Genomic DNA, 7102 nt, shown 5'->3' with positions numbered 1-7102 from the left:
GTGGGCTGGATGGCGTGCACCCGGCCGCCGGGCGGACGCTGCTGGTTATGTAAGTTATATCTATTCTGTTATTCACTTGCTCTGTTGTCTTTATTCATGCACATCGTGTCTTGATAAAAGTGTCTACATGACATTGAAACGTCGACTGCAATAGCGGCGATGAGCATGTATTGAAATCTTCTATATTTATAAAAGTGATTTGAAAGTCCTCTGGAGTGACGCCTATCCTTCCAATCTTTATATATATATATATATATATATATATATATATATATATATATATATATATGGATAAAGCTTCTATACTGTGCGCATTACATAGGAGGCTTGGAACGCACAAGGCGGAAGTACGTCCACCGGACGTACTATACATAGATACCAAGAAGAGGCATGATACACAAGAAGCGGTTATAAAATAAAACTGATGTCATCATCAAGGGACGAGCCACTGATTGGCTAAAATGAGACAAACACCCATTCCGGGTGGTGGGGATTGGTGGGGATTGCGCCGGGAGGCAAGCTCTCAGCTTTCAGTTATTAAGGCATATATTAACACTGCCTATATAAACTAGCCCAGATATAGCATCTTACTATCTGATGAAGACTGCTTATTGGAGGCGGAGAAACGCGTCATACGATTATATGCTACCTCCACCATCTTTTCTGGAGCTCCAGAACGTACCTGCCTGTATGAAAAGCAAGTATTGTATATTCCTATCCAGCACTGCATTTAACAGTGGCTGAACAGTCAGCAGTCAATGACTATTGGGATATCTATTTTTTTTTTTTTTTATGTTTTACTCTTTTTTTTTTTTACACACCCAATATTGGTGTTTGTATTGTATGGCCAGACAGTGGACAATCAAAAAAAACCCTCTTCTTTTACACTAATTGGTGTTTGAAGAAGCGTCTACAAATTGGTCCAATAATAACAATCGGACACAACCATCTCAGGAGGGCCATATATTAACCAACCATCGGCTATTCCTTTAACCCAATATAATGATTAGGCATTAAATGTGTATATTTGTCTTTTATTGTTAAGTGTCACTGGCCAGTGAAAATATATGTTTAATTAAATTGTAACTTTTTTCTTATACATTGTTTCTAGCGCGTGTCTGTATATCTGTGTGTATATGCATGTACATATATGTGTATGTATATGTATGTATATACATGTATAATTTATTTCTTTATTATCTATTGAACTTTGTGGGTTTAACACTTATGGAAAAAAATATCCACTTGGTGGTAATGGCAGTAGTATCTGCAGCCTCATAAACAACATTTGCCCACATGTTTAGAATGTAAGTAATGCTTTCAATATCGTTACTTGGTTTTACTTATTTAAGGTCAGGGCATTTGACATGGATTTTATTAATGTTCTTGACACATTCTATATAAGAAAGGTTTAGAGAACCATTTAATCTGTGAGTATAAATGTGCTTATCTTTAAAAGGGAATCCAGATATATGGACAGGTGGTAGAAAGATGCAACAACCCATGTTCTAATGAAGGCTATTGGAGTGCCATTTGTAATAAAGGCAGTCATGATGTCTCCTGACTCTAATGATTAACTTATTCAGTACTGATGACCATCCTTATATACATAGAAATGTTTCATCAGCAGTGCTGCAGGGCAATCATAATAATAAAGTATTTACCTTGTTCTTATCGGTACCAGTGAAGAGCTGGGCACACAGCCATAGAAGAGTGACATTGTTGTGGTAGGACACAAGGACTTTACAGATTTATTCTTTTGTACGGTAATGGAGAAACGTTATATTTGGTAATCACGTATGGTAATACAATGATGGGTATATCAGGGCATTTAGCAAATTAGTTTTTTGTTAATGTTCTAAGTGTACCCACAGATAAGTAAAATGAAAAGTAGTTTCATTAGTACGTACATTCATGAATGTATCCTGTGAGCAGAAAAATAAATTACTCAGTCATGTCTATATATATTAATGACCTGCAGATGGTTAGATTGCACATGAAATCCATCATTGTGCACCAAAACAGCAGGGATATACAGACAGCAGTCTAACCAAAGGGTATGTTTAAAGTTCAAGCAGGAATTAAGATCAAAACCATATGTTATCCATCTTGATGTAAAATGTATATTTGTATCATATTTCCACAATAGCTGGGAGATTCAGAAACAGAGAAAAATACCTGATGTTTGTGTGCTGGTTAGATGTGATTTGGGAGTACCTGGGTCATACGGGTTAGGAGAAACGATGTATCTTACAAATCACACACATCAGTCTTGTTCACAATCATTTTATAGCTTAAATCATTTTTATGAGTGCCTACTGTTATCCTGAGCCTACATAACCCACTTGCCAAGTGCTTCGCCTATAATAACTCCCTTTCCCGTAACTACTATCATTCACTGGTTCTTCACTGATGCCAGGAATCCTAGGCAATGCAAACTCAAGATCATATACACATATATTTAAAGGTTACAGGACATTTCAAGCTTACCAATTGGCAGCATACCACCCAACTCTCATGTTGCCGCAGGAGCGACAGTCACATGCTTCCTGAAAGCGCGTCGGAAATTTTGGGGGCTTGACTTGCCGGACATTCCTGTGGTAAATGGGACAGTTGGGAGGTATGCCAATTGGTATCAGAAAATATAAGCACTTACTAAGGGTACCATAAAATTAGACAGTGCTAAGAACCAAAATGCCCCAGCTAAATATTCTAACTAACAAGGAAAACTAAAACAAAAACTATATATATATAAAACAGCAATGGTAATTTATACTGAAAAATAAACTAGCAGATTTTCTAAATGGCACAGAAAATAGTACTACAGGAATATACTGGGCAGATCCTCCAAGTGTCAAAAGTAGTTTTCACATTGAAGAAATATTGGTACTTGTGGATTATCACGGCTCCCACGATGGCCATCGTATGCGAAAAAATCGTATTGCATCGCATCGCATACGATTTTCACTGAAAAGCATCCAAATGCATTGGAATTAGTATGAAACATGTTCAATGGCCCCCAAATGGCATTTTTGAGGCTGTACCACCCCCACTATCAACGCAAACCCGAAGCGTGGCGAGCGCAGCGAGCCTGCGAGGGGCGGCGGTACGCGTCCTATGACCTTTTCATACCCCCACTATCCACGTCGGCGTGGAGTTGAGAATAGAAAGTGTGGCGAGCGCAGCGAGCCACCGAGCCCGAAGCGTGGCGAGCGAAGCGAGCCCCGCGAGGGGACGCGGATACCTTCACAGGTATCCGCGTCCCCTCACGGGCTTCACAGGTATCCGCTTCCCCTCGCCACGCTTCGGGCTCGGTGGCTCGCTGCGCTCGCCACACTTTCTATTTTCAACTCCACGCCGACGTGGATAGTGGGGGTATGAAAAGGTCATAGGATTCGTACCGCCGCCCCTCGCGGGCTCGCTGCGCTCGCCACGCTTCGGGTTCGCGTTGATAGTGGGGGTGGTACAGCCTCAAAAATGCCATTTGGGGGCCATTGAACATGTTTCATACTAATTCCAATGCATTTGGATGCTTTTCAGTGAAAATCGTATGCGATGCGATCAAATCGCATGCGATGCGATACGATTTTTTTCGCATACGATGGCCATCGTGGGAGCCATGATAATCCACAAGTACCAATTTCTTCAATGTGAAAACTACTTTTGACACTTGGAGGATCTGCCCAGTATATTCCTGTAGTACTATTTTCTGTGCCATTTAGAAAATCTGCTAGTTTATTTTTCAGTATAAATTACCATTGCTGTTTTATATATATAGTTTTTGTTTTAGTTTTCCTTGTTAGTTAGAATATTTAGCTGGGGCATTTTGGTTCTTAGCACTGTCTAATTTTATGGTACCCTTAGTAAGTGCTTATATTTTCTGATATATTTTCTGAAGCGCTCGCCACGCTTCGGGTTCGCGTTGCCATGTTCAAATGCCATTTGGGGGCCATTGAACATGTTTCATACAAATTCCAATGCATTTGGATGCTTTTCAGTGAAAAATCATATGTGATCGCATGTGATCAAATCGCATGCGATCAAATCGCATGCGATGCGATCGAATGCGATTTTGACAAAAACCGGCAAAAATCGGTAAAAATCGCATCGCAAGCCATCGCATGCCACTATATATGGCATGCGATGGGAGCCGTGATAATCCACAAGTACCGAAATACTGACAAGCAAAAGGTTTTCTGAATAGCACATATAATTTCCCTGTAAATAAATGCTGACAGGTAACAGGTTTCCTGCATATCTCAAATAATTGCAATCTTCCAAATGAAACAGGTAGTTGTACAATGAGAAATACTGACACGTGACTGGTTCTTTGCATAGACCAGATAACTTCACACTTTCTGCATAGAAATACATACTGCCATATGCTCAATCAGTTTAGTGATATCATTCAGGTGCGTGAAAGGGAGGGGTAAAACAGAGTCAGGAAAAAAACTTTGTTCCCCCCAGCATAATGATATCAGTAACCAGATAACCGATTACTACATGGTAGTAGGATTCAGAGATCTTGGTTACATACAGTGTCGGCGTCACCACTAGGCAGCCTTAGGCATTTGCCTGGGGCGCTGGCCACTGGAGGGCGGCACTTAGGAACAGCCATCCCCCCCCTCAGTGTGGAGCCTGGTAAGCGTCAGGAGCAGGTCGGCGGCATGTGAGCGGTGGGGCTGCCGCACCCCCTTCCCCTGTGGAGCAGCCAGGTGAATGGTGCCGCAAATCCTTATCCCTTCCTCCTAGGGTTACCACCTAGTCCCTTTAATTCCGGACACATATTAATTACACAGGTTCTGTGGCTGGCTGACTTCAAGACTCCACTTCACCTGATTTTAAACTGCCACAGAACCTGTGTAATTAACATGTGTCCGGAATTAAAGGGACTAGGTGGTAACCCTACTTCCTCCCCTGCAGCAGACCGGAGGCGGTAGACCTAGACCCATGTCGACCTTTTCCCATGTCGACCCAATGGTGTCGACCTAATGACGATCGACCATCATGCTGTAGACCAAATGACTGCATCCTGGCTTAAAGCTCATACTCTGTATATTGTCCTCTTGGCAAACAGTAGGTTAATGGTAAAGTTTTTGTAGGTTTATTGACATTTCCATTGTGCTATGACCATCCGCTAAAGCAGGAAATCCCGGTATTTGTAATGACAGCAGTTGTTGCCTGCCATGCAGCATGTAAAGTCTGATGGATACAATAATCTGGGTATCTATAACCATTTGATGGCCTCTCAATCCAATACAAATTTCACATACAACATACGGAATCGGTACATCTGCCAGACCAGACTTAGGTCTACAGTCATTAGGTCGACCCCAGAAGGTCGACTGGCAACAAGGTCGACAGGGTTAAAGATCGACATGGGTCAATGTCGACATGACTTAAGGTCGACATGGGCCAAGGTCGACATGGGTTTAGGTCGACATGAGTTTTTCACATTTTTTTTACCCGAATGTCGTCACAGTCGACATGGACACAGTTGGAGTTGAACCGCAGCCCCTCGCATCACTCGCAATGCTTCAGGTACGGTGCCTCGCTACGCTCGGCACACTATTTTATTCTCCCACCACGCCCTAGTGGATGGTATGGCATGAAATACAGCCTGTCGGCACATGTCGGCTCAAAAAACAGTGAAAAACTCATGTCGACCTAATGACCCATGTCGACCTTGGCCAATGTCGACCTTAAGTCATTTCGACCTTGACCCATGTCGACCTTTAACCCTGTTGACTTTGGGGACAGTCGATCTTCCGGGTGTGGTCTGACAGATGACCGTTTCCCCAACATACATACATACATAGGAAACTTGATGATATAACATTCGTTCCATTAAGAGGGGCTCCCAAGCGACTTTACCTTTATTAACAATTCCTGGTACCTACTCCCATGAGGTTCTACCAAACAGTAATGTTGCACTTTTCTGAAACGGTGCACTTCTGAGAGCAGACAGTAGGAATGCAGCATGATACGTATCTGGTATTTTGTGAAACTCATAAATGAGGTTCAGCAATTTCTCACAAAGGGCCATATGTATTAAGCCTTAACAAGAGATAAAGTGGAGAGTGTTAAAGAGAGATAAAGAATCAGTCACTCAGCCCCTAACTGTTATTTCTCAAACACAGCCTGTAACGGTTGTGGTATGAGGCACCGACAGTCGGGATCCCGACAGTCATTATCCCGACGTCGGGATCCCGACTGCCTGGTCTCAGACAGTGTGGCCAGCGCAACAAAGCCCCTTGTGGGCTCGCTGCGCTCGCCACGCTGCGGGCACGGTGGCGAGCTACGCTCGCCACCTATTCTATTCTCCCTCTATGGGGGTCGTGGACCCCCACGAGGGAAAATAGCCGACGGCCGTCGGGAACCCGGCCGTCAGTGTATTAACAGTCAGGATCCCGACGTCGGGTTAATGACTGTCGGGATCCCGACTGTCGGGACCCCGTCCGGCAGCCCATGTAACATGGCAGTCACAGGATTGGCCGGACCTTTATCTCTCTTTAGTACTCTCTACTTTGGGCCAGATTCTCTAAGCTTCAAACATGATAAAATGGAGAGTGGTGAACAGCCAGCCAATCAGCTCCTACCTGCCATGTCACAGACTGGCTGTTTATCACTCTCCATTTTATCACTTTTGAAGCTTAGAGAATCTGGACATTTGTCTCTTATTAAGGCTTTATACATCTGCCTCAGTATATCTAACTACACCCTTTATTTTGGTAATAACCATGATTAATATGGTAACAATTTCTAAACCCCAGAACAAAATAATTGTATCCTAGCCCATATATTTATCTTGTTTCATACTGCGTTTAAGTGTTTTCAAACTGGTTTGGTCAGTTTGAGAATATCAATGGTGAAGCCTAGGATAGATCCATTTGTTGCCACAGCATGTTATTGTAGTTGTTGGAATTAGGTGGCACAAACTAGTTTGAATAGGCAATGACGCAGAAACAGTGACACCCAGGGGACATTAATGCTCAATGACACAAACAAGGTCAGTGTCTCAAAACAGCTCCTGGATTAAATTTACTTTACAGCTCACAGCCGCTCCTCTGGTCACATAGCCTAAAGTACAACCATGTAAGAT

This window comes from Crinia signifera, chromosome 6, assembly GCF_055691185.1.
Source record: "Crinia signifera chromosome 6, ASM5569118v1, whole genome shotgun sequence".
NCBI classification, from domain to species: Eukaryota; Metazoa; Chordata; class Amphibia; order Anura; family Myobatrachidae; genus Crinia; species Crinia signifera.
Note: the sequence above shows the minus strand (reverse complement) of the source record.